Source organism: Suncus etruscus, chromosome 10, assembly GCF_024139225.1.
Source record: "Suncus etruscus isolate mSunEtr1 chromosome 10, mSunEtr1.pri.cur, whole genome shotgun sequence".
Taxonomy (NCBI): Eukaryota; Metazoa; Chordata; class Mammalia; order Eulipotyphla; family Soricidae; genus Suncus; species Suncus etruscus.
In genome coordinates, this window is record NC_064857.1 from 6,446,152 (window position 1) to 6,460,506 (window position 14,355).

Here is a 14,355-nt window from a genome sequence, read left to right on the forward strand (position 1 = left end):
AGGGAGAAGAAATTTTAGCTAATTAAATAATGTTAGAATGCCTTAGAAACTTACCAAAGCAATACAAAACCACACAGCAATTACAACTTATTTGTTAAGGCCTCTATTATATTTCTGAAACCTTCAGAAAATTGAAGTCTGGATGGTAAAACTTTTTAAGTAACCCATAGACTCAAAATTATATGAGGGACATAACTGGAAAAGAAGTACAGAAAAATAATTTGCATAAAAGTATCCTTTTTTATTGTGATGATTGAGACTTGACTATGATTATTTTCTAAGGAGTATAGCAACTTAATACTTCTGAAGTGTTTGTTTCACATTTATATCACATGTGCTCTTTTGGTTTGGAATAATGTCTAACCTAGTGAATGCTTGTAGATATCAAAAGCTATGATAAATGCTTATCCAGAAATAGACTAGCTTAAATGTGCCAAGGAAATTTCGAATTATGGAAAAAATATATTTTTCTCATTTTATAAATGAAAAATATATTTTTCTCATTTTATAAATTAATCTTATATTTTATTTTAACAAAAGTTGGTCTGTTGCTTTCTTGTCCATTTTTTAGGAAAAGCATAGTCTTCTGAAATTGGTGAAATGACAATATATCTTTTAGAACCTAATCAATATAAATGAAAATTAAATAGCTTATTGGCATTTGTATTCACTTGTTTCTACTAGAAGGACCTGTAATCAGCCCAGAATTTCATGGACTCTAAGTGAAATGAAATGAAGTGCATACTCAATACAAAATTTAGTGAAAGACTATTTGACGTTAAGTCTCCTACAACAAACTGGAAATTCAGTTACATGTGTTTTAGTTGGTTTTGACAGAACTGCTTTGTATGATCAGTATAATTAAGAGACAATGACAGAATCCAAAAGTAAGCCAGAAAAGCTACCAGGTTCTTTAATATAAGTATTCCATATAATCAATTATAAGAGTACATAACAACTATCTACATACTTGAATCATATTAAAAATGTGAGATATAAATATACTCAGAAATATTTATAAACATAAATATAAGTATTTTTAAACATAACTATAAGCATTTATATTTTTATATAAGTATAATATATTCCTAGTGCATCTGTGCATCTGTATGTGGCCTAGATGTACATACAATAAACATTCATGTGGGATTTTATGCATGGTGGTTATGCATATACACATGTCATATCTGTGTGGTGTATGTGTGTATATACAATCTAAGTATGTTAGAGTAGAAGGCATGAAGAACCCATTGATATATATTTCCCCTTTAAGCCTCAGGGAACCTTTGATATTAATTAAGCCACCCCAGGAACATGAACTTGGGCTTGGTGAACTTTTGTTTTAAAAAGCAAGATCACTTGCTAGTGGAGTTTTTTCCCAAGCTCTGATTTTATTGTGGTTTGCAGCAGGAGATCTTGTTTCAAGCAATCTGATCAAAGTAAAGGACATTTCTTCTGGGACATATTTTACATAGATTAAATCTCATTATACAGTTTATTTTTAGTCTATATTCTTTATTAGATGCTTCTATTGTATGGGTTAATTTAACATAGCAAAACATGAATTTATTACATAGGATAAACTGCACTCCCATAAAGGGAAAGTCCAGATAAGTGAAATACATTTTTTTTCTTTATCAACAGTGAATCTCACCTTGCAGAATTTTAGTATAATCTTAAATAAGATTTCCGTATATGTTATTATAAACTTTATAATCCATAAAAATTGCATAAGTATATTTTTTCACAGTATAATAAATGTGTGATTACTCAATCTTGGTTTTCCTTCTTTGTTTTAAAACTACATTTTCATCTTTATTTTACCAAAAATGTTTACTAGTTACTCTAGTTATACAAAGAAGTAAAGTATAATACAGGAATTGTAATTGTAATAGAGAAGTAAAATTTTTCACCAACACAAACAACTTGAAAATTTGGGTAGTTTTTAATTTTTTTTAAATTTTTATTGTGATCATAATGGCTTACATATCTTTCACAATATTATTTTAGGTACATATTAACATTGAATCAGGGGAATACCCATCACCGAATTTGTCCTCCCTCTCCACCTGTTCCCTTCGTGCAACTCATATCCCCCACCATTACCACCTGGGCTTCTAGAGTAAGTGGTCCCCTCTGTGTCTAGCTTACTACTAGTGATCATATATCTGTTTGGTCCTGGTACCCTCCCTTGTTTCCCCCTCTATTTAAGAGGCAGAGCTAGATAAATCAAGTTATGTAGTTTTGTTTGAAGGAAAGAAAAGCAATAGAATGGGGTACAAAATAAGAAAAAATAAAAAAAAGAAGTCAATACTTTGAAAATGGGCAGAGACCTTCTAGAGGCTTTCAACCTCAGTTTGAGAGAGGACATGAAAAAAGTAATTGAAACACCACAACAAAACAGAAATATCAAATTAAATATCCAGTGAGCACTACAGTAATAAAGACAAGCACCACACAATAGTCTCGGTTCTGAAATCAAATCATGCTGGAGTGCAAAAAGAAAGAGAAAGATAAGATAAAATAAAATAAAATAAAATTGGAGATATCAACTTCAATATCTACACCAAAATAAAGACATCAAAAAATCGGTCAATCAATAAGTAAATGTGTGGAAAGATGATTATTTTGTGTTGTGTTTTTTTTTCCCCCCCTGCATAGGCATATTAAGTATTGGGGATATTATAGAGAGAATTCCCTTGGCCTGGGAGTTACAGGGTTTAAAAAAAAGAAACTTCTTTATTCTTTAGATATGTGTGAGCATATATATTTTTAGTTTTTGGCGTGTGTCTATTTTCTTCTCTCTCCACCCCCAAAAATCCACCAGCAATATAATGTAGCACCACTCTTCCTGCAAAGACATATTAAACAAAGGGGAAATATTACGTGTAAAAACAAGCTCTTATCTACTAGGCATAAGAACTCATACTTCTTTACAACACAGGAACATCTTTCACCCTGAACGTATGTCATGTGGAACCAACTTAGACTCCAGGGAACTAGACATCGACCGTCCAGCCTTGACTTCTGGATCCCAGACATAGAAATGATAGAGTTCTCCACAACAGCTCCAGGAACCAAATTCCCTCCAGGGCATTCATAATGCTGCTGTGATGTCAACATACTCCAGTTCTAAATTGATAACCTGACAAAGAGGAAATGGGAACAACTTGATCCAAAGAGCAAGTTGTCATCCCTCACAGCCAACTATAAGACAAAATCAGAAGACTTGTCACCCTTTGATCTGAGCAAAAACCAAGATCGCTATATACAGATGACTGGTTGTTACAACCAGGACTGGACAGTACGCATCCTGGGACCAACAACAACAACAACAACAACAACAACAACAACAACAACAGAAGCAGCAACGAAAAGCTCTAGTCTAGCTTTTGGTCTACGACCTGTTCAACAAACAAGATCTCCAATTCCAGAGGTCTGACTGAGACAACCACAACTGAACGGGTCTTCCGGAAACAGAACGAAAGACTTTATCCCAGGCTCCATCCTAGGAGCAACATAATGACCAAGACCACCAACTACAGAAGATGGATTAAAACAACACTGAAAAAGCAGAACTGCTAGAACCACAAAGAAAGACTCCATCATAAGCTCCATTCCTTGAGCTGCACAGTCACCAAGATCTCTAGATACAGAGGTCTGATTTTACCATCCAAGACGAAGCAGAAGTCTCCCATTCACCACAAAAGCACCGAGGGGAGAGGAAATGATCATACAAGGAGTCTGCATTTAAGTTTTTAACATTTTAAAGGTGAGTTTTACAGGTGTCAATTTTACAGGTGAATAGTCATTGAGAATAGACTAGGTAAATCAAAGTTTATCCAAGTAAGCACCAAACTTTGCAATTGTTCTTTTTAATCATATCTAAAGCATTGTGAGTTATAAGGTTATTCATAGTTGAATTTTACACTTATGATGTTTCTTTCAGTACCAATCACACCACCAATGTCAACCTCCCTCCATCAGTATTCCCAGAATCCACTTAGTACTCCACCCACCTCCCATTTCCTGCTGCCGCCCCCCCATCCCAGCCAGCTATCATAATAGGTAAATTCCTAAGTTTGGTTGCTAAAGTGTGCCTTATGATTTCTGTATTGCTGACTCTGTTGTTTGGACAGTTAGTCCTGTCCTTCCTTAAGACCACCACTGCACCTTAGTCCCCTGACATCCCATACCCAATTGCCTTATAGTTTTGAAAATTAAACATCTACAAACAAACTCAGCCATACCTATAGATCGATGTTATTAGTTTAATAATAACAGAATCTAAGAAAGAGAATTATCTGAAAAATATCAAACCTGATATTCCATAGCCTCAAAGAAGGAAAAAGTGACGAAAGAATCTTCACGTTTAAGCCAATTTAAATTTATATTTTTCATTTGTTTTCTGTAAAAATTTTAATGAGCAAGTCTGTAATACATAAGCATTTAAAATTGTTTAAAACACCTTAAGTAAAATGGATGTTATCTTTCAATAACTGTATTGTTATTTGATTATGAATATTAATTATGTATTTTCAGATCTAATTTTATTTTTGCTATTCTATCAGCTTTGTGATTGAAATTGTACTGTAGGAGAGGAATATGTCTCAACTGGTAGAGTAATTACACCCTCTGTTTGATCCCAGGTATCACATGATACCAAGATAACTGACAGGTGTCCTTATAGATACATTTAAAAAAATAGTAATATCGCAAAAGTAAGCTAATAATATATTTAATCTACTGGCAATAAAAATATGATGATCCATAGTCAAGTTTTAAATTAATGCTCATTCTAGTCATTTTTGTCTCTAAAGTTTCAATTTTGTCTCTAAAGGTATAATTTTTTTCAGTTTAATGTAAATCTCCAATATCACTTCTCAGACTCTCAGGTGTGCACTTAATGAAAAACTAAACTTATAACAACACGATTTGCAGTTGTTTTCTGATATCTGAAGAGGTTTTCTTGCATTACCTCTCATTTTGAGGAAATTTACTTTGGTACCTGAAAGAGAGTCATCTTCCAAAGATACTTAGATACTCTTAAGTTAAATGGCTAATCAGAACATGGACTTGCTTTTATTCCTTGCAAGCAACGAGAGTCAAATTGTCTGCATAAGTGGTTCACTCATGTTTAGAACTACAAAAATAATTAAATCAGAGGGGTCTGTTATGATTAAACATGAAAAACTTGTTATGCCAAAACAAAAGAAATGTCAATTCACATCATCTTTGCATAAAAATACACTTTTTTATTTTCTAATCATATTCTATAAAATGCATTTTTATTCCTTTTAAAATAAGAGTATTTCTTATAGCAGTTCAAAATTTTTTCTATGCTGTGTATCTTGAACACATTTGATTCTTTGTATAATTCTGACACTGAGTCACCTTTCAGAATTTTTTTCCTTTCTTAGTGGTTTGTTGTCTTTAAGATCACCTTGATAATCTTCAACATTCTCATTGAGTTTACTTCTGAATAAGTATTTATCCAGGTGACTCTACATATATTGATAATATATGTATTATCTATCTTAGGCAATGAATTTCTAAAATCTATGCTGCTTACTGTGTTCTAAATCTTTATGGCTACAATTATCCTGTTATTTATGCTAACTAATTAGACTTTATACCTTTTTAGTACAGTATTTGTACTCTAAAGTGTATAAGTTATGTTTTTATCTTGGCAAAGTTATTATTAGATAAATTTCATTAAAATGAGCATAATACTCAAATTATAGAAAAATTGTGATTAGAGTACTTGTTTTAAAATGTGTCTCTTTTTAAAAATGTGTTTCATTGGGCTGGAATAATAGTACAATTGGTAGAGAATTTACTTTGAATAGAGTTGCCTCATATTTGATCTCTGCCATCTGTATAGTCACTGGAATCCTGCTAGGAGTGATTCCTGAGCACAGAGCCAGGAGTAAACCCTGAACACAGCCAGGAGTGGTCCAGAATTAAAAAAAAAAATAAGTGTTACTTGTACACTTTGTGGGAATTTTTTCAATAAATTTTAACTCTAACCCTTTCAATAGCTATAGCAACTCTTCCAATATTCATCTCTTATCTGCTTATGCATTAATAAAAGTAATGGCGCACAGAGAAATAATCTAGAAATAAAAAATAGTAATGTCATGTAATTGTTGACCATATGTGAAGAGTACTATGTTTTGTTAATTTGTCAAAGATTAAATCAGAGGCACCAACCTGAGCTGTCATTGTGGAATAAACGCTAATCTGCTAACAAATATACTCATTTCCATAACATTAATAACTACATACCTCAGCAATGTGTCCATTTAACTCTATGTGCTATTTTCAAAATGAATGAGAATGACACACCTTGATCAATCATTCTCTTTTTATTATAGCAGACAAGATCTCCCAGCAGTGCTCTCCAGAATCTCATGATAAAACATCCGCCAACCTTTGCTAGGAATAGCAGACTAGAAACCTCCATTATTATTCTGGTCACTCCTGTGCAAAGAACACTATAGAAAAAGCAGTCACAAGTGGGAATCTTGAATTTTTCAATAAAGTTGTACTTACAAATACAGATTTGGGAGCATAGTGATTAATAATTAGGAAGCAGATAAGATCATATGTGTGTCTAGTCCAGTACATAGATTCCTAAGATACAATGCTAAAGAGTGCATCTCTTTCCTCTTTCAATGCCTCAAAACCTAAGTGTTGGTGAGAGCTGGTGGGGAAAGAGAGACATTTTTCTAATTTAGAGAACAAAAAAATGGTACAATGAGTAGGACAATTGTCATGCACCTTGCTGACCCAAGTTTAATTCCTTCCACCTCAAATGATCTCCTGACTCCTGTTAAGGATTACCACTGAGTGCAGAGTCCGAAGAAAGCACTGAACACACTGGCTTCGGCCCATAAGATGAAATTGAAAATGAAAAATAAGGACATTTTCTTTCATCACGAAGAAAAGATAAAGAAGACATGTAGTACCAGAAGTTAGGAGGAGTTGTCTGTGACTGAATACGATTGGCAAACCACTCTACAGCTGATAAACGAATAACCTAAGATGACCATTCTTGGACAATATTTAGATTTTATATATTTCCATTCTTTTTTAGCTAGGACAAGGTATTTTTCTTAGGCCAACCTCCAGTAGGAATAGCAAGATAGTTAGGACCAAACAGTCGTATGAACATTGAGTAAAAATAAAAAATGATCAGACTTCAACAACAAAGTCAACGACAACAAAATCAATACTCAATCTACAACAAGCTATACACAGAGGGGAGCAGTTACACTAGCATTCAGGGAGGAGGGCGAAGGAGGGAGGTACGGTATGCATGCTGGGAACAGGGGAGGAGGGAGAACAACACTGGTGGTGGGAATGGCCCTGATTCATTATCACTATGTACCTTAAATATTACTGTGAAAGATTTGTAATTCACTTTGGTCACAATAAAAAAAAAAGTATTTAAAATAAAAGATAGAATAGGAGAAACTAAGATGAATGCTTTTCGATCATTTCACTATTTCCAGTGTGCTCTTGAAATTGAAGCACTGAATCAAAACCCTGCAATTTATGGTCTGTGCATCGTTCCATTTTGAAAACGAACAAACTGAGATAGTGGGAACCTAGTCCTATTTTCTCTTGGGAATGATTAAATTAAGCATTAAAATAAAGCCAAAATGACCTTTCAAGAAAAAAAGTGGGTTCATCCCTTGCATCCCCCCTCACTGCTGGTGATGACCAAGTGGTGGGGATAATGAAAGTTCTGTTCCAAATGAATCTGTTAGGTCTGATTGTTTTGTAAATAAATCTTTTTTAGCTAATTACCCAAGAAGGAGGATTGCGTATACAGGCCAATCACCTCTGCCTGCACTCTTCACTAACCAGCAAAGTCAGAGGAAGCAAGTAATGCCTGAAGATCACAACCAGAAGGCAATTCAGGTTCTGTAGTTTGATTTGATTGGAGAACCAGGGTGGGGTAAAAAGGGCTTCTTCGAGTTTTTGACAAAGCAGGGAGCTTTTTTTTTTTTTCCTGATTATTGAATGTGATATTCACAGCTTCTGAGAACATTAAACTGCTCTTTTCAAGTGTTATAAAAATTTCTCTTTGGCTGCTATATAATTAGCAAAGTGCTATCTAAGCATTTTTAGTAACTTGTTTCCATTTTGCTGCTGCAGAGGTTAATACATATTTAGTAAAAATCGTGGCACGGAAAATTTGGAAAGTCTCAATGAAGAACACTGTTTTCTTTCATGTGACGCACCAATTGGGTGTCGAAGCAGTGTGCAGCAATGAGCCAAATACAACTAAGTAGTCTCTGAGCTCACACACAGCCCAGTCAGTATAATGCTTTACTAATTATTGGAAGTTCTAATAAAAAGGACTATTTTATAGTAATGACAGAAAATCTTTTGGAGCAAATGTCATAAGGTAAAAGTCATATTGGTTTTTGAGGGTGTGTGGATTCTGAAGAGTAAATTATGAGTGAACCAAAATTGGAGTGAGGGAACAGTGATATTGAAGCCAATTTGCCACCTTCTCGGAAGTCGCCACATATCAGTATTCAGATGCAAGGAGGCTAGCATTTTCTTTCCTCATTTGATCAGTGTGGCTTTGAAGAATGTGTGTTTAGAGGAAATTGGGGTTCAAAAAAGTAAATTGTTTTTCCTGGTATTTCCCCAGTTAATTACTAAGAACGTTAATGTTTTAATCCAAAGTTAGTTTCTGACTAGCTAATCTGTATAGTTTCTTCTATCATGAGTACTTCTAACTGGTCCATATATTATAAAATATGAGGGCATTTCTTTTTTTTTTTTTTCATTTCTTTTTTTGATTTTTGAGCCAGGACCCGGTGATGCTCAGGGGTTACTCCTGGCTCTGTACTCAGAAATTGCTCCTGGTTTATGGGACGCTGAAGGATAGAACCGAGGTTCATCATAGGTTAGTCGCGTGCAAGGCAAACACCTTACAGCTGCGCCACTGCAATGGTCTCTAAAATATGAGATTTAAGAAAAGGGGTTGGGATAAAAGTACAGTACTTTGGTTAAGTCATTTGCCTTGATTCCATTTCTGGGATTCAGTAAGGGTTTCCTGAGCACTATCAGGAGCAAGAACTGATCACAGAAAGGCTTTTGTGGTCCCAAAACAAAACAAAAAAATCAAGAAACAAAAATAAATACAAGTTCTTTTCATTTTGTTTTGTTTTAGGGAGGCATACACGGCAGCTCTCAGGGGTTACTCAGAAATTATACCTGTCTGTGCTCAGGGGACCATTATGTAACCATGGGGTGAAACCTCGGTGGGCTATTTGCAAGGCAACACCCTTTCACTGTTTTAGTACTCTGACCCCAAATACAAGTTCTTGTTTCTACTTGACTCAAAGAAAACTCTTAGCCATATTTTAATAGCCATACATCTTATCTAATCTTTTTCGCAGAGTATTTTTAAAGAAAACATAAAATGCAAGAAAAAGAACTCGATGCGCAGCTATCACTGAAAAATAATCTCTGAAAAAATAAGTAATACTCAATTTAATCATTTCTTTTTACTATAGCTACATTTATAGAGCTCATGATTAAAAACAAACTAGGGTAGGGGCCTGAGCGGTGGCACAAGTGGTAGGGCGTTTGCCTTGCATGCGCTGATCTAGAAAGGACCACAGTTTCATCCCCAGGCATCCCATATGGTCCCCCAAGCCAGGAGGGAGCAATTTCTGACCTCATACATAATCAGAAGTAACCCCTGAGCGTCAACGGGTGTGACCCAAAAACAAAAGAAAAAAAAACAAACAGGGTATTTTTAGTTTGACTTAAAGGCATTTTATTACTCTATAATAAATGAAATTTACTTTTCATTTGGCTTGGTTTTGTTTGGGGCAATAAGTTGTGTCAAGGATCAGACTGCAGGCAAGCAAGTGCATACATCGATGTGTTATTTCTAAATCCCTTGATTTACTTTGTAATTTTGTTTGTTTGTTTGTTTGTTTTTTGGGCCACACCTAGCAGGGGTTCCTCCTGGCTCTAAGCTCAGAAAGAGCTCCTGGAAGGCTCGGGGAACCATATGGGATATGCAGAGATTCGAACCACCATCCTTCTGCATTGATTTGCTTTGTATAGGAAAATTTTGTACTGACAATTTCTATCTTTTGGGAAAAAAAAATCATCAAAATTATGCAAGTTAGGAGATAGCATAGGGATTAGTGTTGAAATGCTGCCCATATTTAGGGTTCTCAATTCAACTCAAAACCATGTGACCCTAAGAACTCACTCAGTGTAACTTTGGAGGTCTTTAGCATTGTAGTGTATGGGGTGGCCTTAAGATCATCAGGGCTGCGGAACCAAAAGAGCACTCCATCTTTGAGCCCTCACATGGCTAGTCATGCAAATAGCTGAGAATTGCTGGGGGAAACTGCCATCTCAATGACTACTACTGGGATGTCTCCCAAAATTACTGTAGAAATGATATAATGAGCCCAGAGAGATAATGCAGCAGGCAGAGTGCATGCCTTGTGTGTGATTTAGTCAGTTTATTCTCCAATACAACGAAGGGTCTGTGAACCCTAGCAATATAATTCCTGAAACATAAAGCGAGGAGTAAGCCCTAAAAACTACTGTATTTGGCCCTAAAAAAAAAACATAAAAAAGGGGGGCCTGAGTGATAGTTCAATGGTAGGACATTTGCCTTGCATGTGGCTGACCCTAGATAGGCCAGGGTTCGAGTCACTGACATCTCATATGGTCCGCTGAGCTTGCCAAGAGCGATTTCTGAGCACAGAGCCAGGAGTAACTCCTGTGTGCCACTGGGTGTGGCCCAAAAACAAAAAAAAAAAAGAAAAAAATTATGTTAAATAAAATGCATATATATGTATGTACATATACAGTTTGACCCCATCTGCTTTTGTTATTGTGTACAAAATATCTTAGTCATTCAGTTCACTCAAAATATTGTAAATAACTCCACATTTTTAAATATTATTGTTTATATTGAATCATTCAATGATATGCAGTTGTATTAATGCACCACAACTTATTAGATGATTCCTCATTATGTATTTATACTTTCATTTCTTATTTCATCAATAGAATATACATCACCTACTTTATAGCTAAATCTTTACATACATTGATCATACTTAAAAAGGTTAGTTTATAAAATTTAGAATTCCAAAGTAAAAAGATATGCAAAACTCTCAAAACTTAAAAATAGATACTTTCGATCAATTTTCAGAAAATTGCAACACTGTGTATCTTATCAGGGATCTAAAAATCTGCTGGATTTGTTTTTCTTCACCTATATTAAATATCTTTCTTCTTATATTTGACTATAATAAGATATTAATTACAGCTTAGATCACAAGTTTGCATTACTACTAATATTTGTGATTTTTACATATTCAATTACCATACATCAGCACTACAAATGTTGCTAATATCTCTTTCACCAATGTCCCCCTCTGCCTTTCAGACCACCTCAGTTTTCTCAGTTCTGTAATCTAGGTCCAAGGGTTCATTATCGTTTGATATTGTCTATTTCCATATTTCCATGTTCTAATTTTTATATACCATAGATGGCTTGTATCATATGGTATTAAGCTTTTCCTCTCTGACTTATTTCATTTCACTTGATGCTCACTCTATAACTCCATCCAAGTTGTAGCAAACAGCAACATTTCTAGATGACATCTGTTTTCAAGAAGAATTCAAAAAGAAATATGTTCACTAGTGAATGGGAAAAATCAAATTGCATTATATTAATGACCTTTTGTTAAATATGTTAATTGAACGAGCTTTCTTCAAACCCTTTTTAAGATGATTTCGATATGGAAGTTTCCATGTTATTTATCTTGTCAATAGTAACACTCATATTCATCCACAATCTGAAATAGAATGTCTTGCATAGAAGGTTTCTATAAAGAGTTTTGATAATAGGAGATGCCTCCAAACACATCCTCTTAGTTGGATATGGATTTTGCATTAGTTCTAAGACAGAGTGCAAGTAAATTTAACTCTGTGATAAGATGAAGTCTTGTGATCATTCTCAGCGAGATTGAGAACAGTGAATTCCAATACAATAGATTATTGCATTTGACAGGTAAATGTACTTTACTTCCCTGTATGGATAAATTTACAGTGCATACCACACCTCCTGTTGGTGAGTAAAAATTGCAAGATAGGATAACACATTTAGATTTCTTTAGATCCAAGAACTATGACATTGATGTTTGGATCGTGAGAGAAAAGTCTAAAAACAAACCTTGATTTACAACTTTTGATTTTCACAGAACTAAGTTCTGTCAGCTATTTGGAAAAAGATACATGTAGATTCCATTAAAAGCTTTTGTAATAAAATTTACATTTTATTAATGCATCAAATTGCATTTATATTGTTGGGTAATGAGGTTAAAAGTATTTGTCATATTGCAACTTTCATGGTTAAACAAGTAAGAGTGTCCTTTATTCTTGAAGTACAAACACATATAGTGCTTCCCCACACTGTCTTTGATCAAGAATCTGACCATCTAGTTCATTTAACATAGAATAACGGATTTTGTTGATAATACTTTTGTTCTTGTTAGTGAGAGGACTTGTTTCTGAAAAATTAGCTACTCACCCTCAAGCAATCACTATCATTCCAGTTCCTGAATAGAAAAAGGGGAGAAGAGAGCAGATGGAAGCAAACAAAAATTGTATTAATAATACATCACAAAGTGCTGCTACAAATGATATTTCAATCGAGAAAAAACAATAGGAAAAATGAAGTTTTCATTGGATCTTAATATATTTATCAGTCTCTAATGCTTCCATCTGCGAGCAGTCTTCTTTTATTGACACGGCAACACAAATTGCAGAAGTAAATTGAATCACAGACTCAGAATGTAAAAATCAATGAGAAATAATTTTGTAGCACTAAAGTGAATAGTGTAATGCTAGGTATTCATTTAATTAACCATGAGTCTTTCCACATAATGCACAATCATTGCCAGCTTTTCAGCTCAGAGTTGTTCCAGGAATAATGGGTTTGGGATTCATCTTTAGAAAACCTGCATTAATATTTGAAAGCGTTTAAATCCATTAGTGGGTCATCTGAACACCGCAGGTCACTTTTACATTGCTAATTGAAACAATAGTAATGGATTATAATCTACTCTCTAATAATGCGTGGAGTGTTTTACCGCTTTTATATCTGCAGATTCCAGGAAATATGTAAATTTGTTGCTGAACTGTTATAAAAATATGGAAATTTGCACTGCAGACATCAAAGTGTTTTTTTTTTTAATAAAACGCAGCGTTAATAAACTCAAGAGTTACACTCCATTCTGGTGTCAGGATAAATTCCTTACTCTACCTTCCCTGTTCTCTTCTCCACTCTGAGCGTACATCTGGCACTCACGTTTTCCATATCGCCATTAGGAGAAAGGGAACCTCATTAAATCAGAGGGTAAACAGTCATGTCATTGCTTCCATATGCAAGCTATACATTGACTCAGCCTACTGGGTGCTGGTTGCTTTTTTTTTTTATTTTTTTCTACATGGATGTATTCAAGTGATTTATTTTTATGAGAATTTTTGATACATATCAACATTTTCTTGGATGGGGGCAGGACATATGGCAGCAACTCTAGCATATGAAATGAGCATGGGATTTCAGAGTGAAAACATATATGTGCGCAAATACATACATATGAAGGGAAATATGTAAAGACATAAAATATCTTTCTTATCCTCCTTGTAAAGTGAATGTAACATAAGTTGATATTTAATCAGCATTTTCTTTTTAAATTAAATCTGCATCTTGTGCATGTACGTATATATTCCTATACATAATTCTAGTCTATTTGTTCAGAAAATTTGGAAAGAAGCATCTCAGAACAATAAGGGAAGTGCATAATCCTAGATAGATACTTTCATTATAAGCATATTCATTTTATAAAAATGAATACATTTTATGTACTTTATGCCAAGGCTCAGAGGAAAATAAGAAAAAATTAAGTTACTCCTTCCATTGGTAACATGAGGAAAAGGAGTTAACAAAAAGAAGCATCAACAATTGCTCTGAATTTGATGCTATAACAGGAAAAACAATAGTTTAGTTTCTGGTTTTCATCATCTTGAAGATATGTATACAATTGAAGGAGATACTCTCAGTTGATATAAAATTCTGATTTCGTCCATGGATCACTAGTGAGAGAACTTCTAATGAAGGTAATAAGAATTGCATACAAAGACTAGCAAAAACCCACATGTTAATTGCATTCTATGTTAAATTCATATGAAATATATAAAGATGTTCATGAGGTTGTAGAGAAAAAGAGGACCTTAGATCTCTTAATTTCTGAAATAGAAAGAAAAAATGATTTGAATCATGAA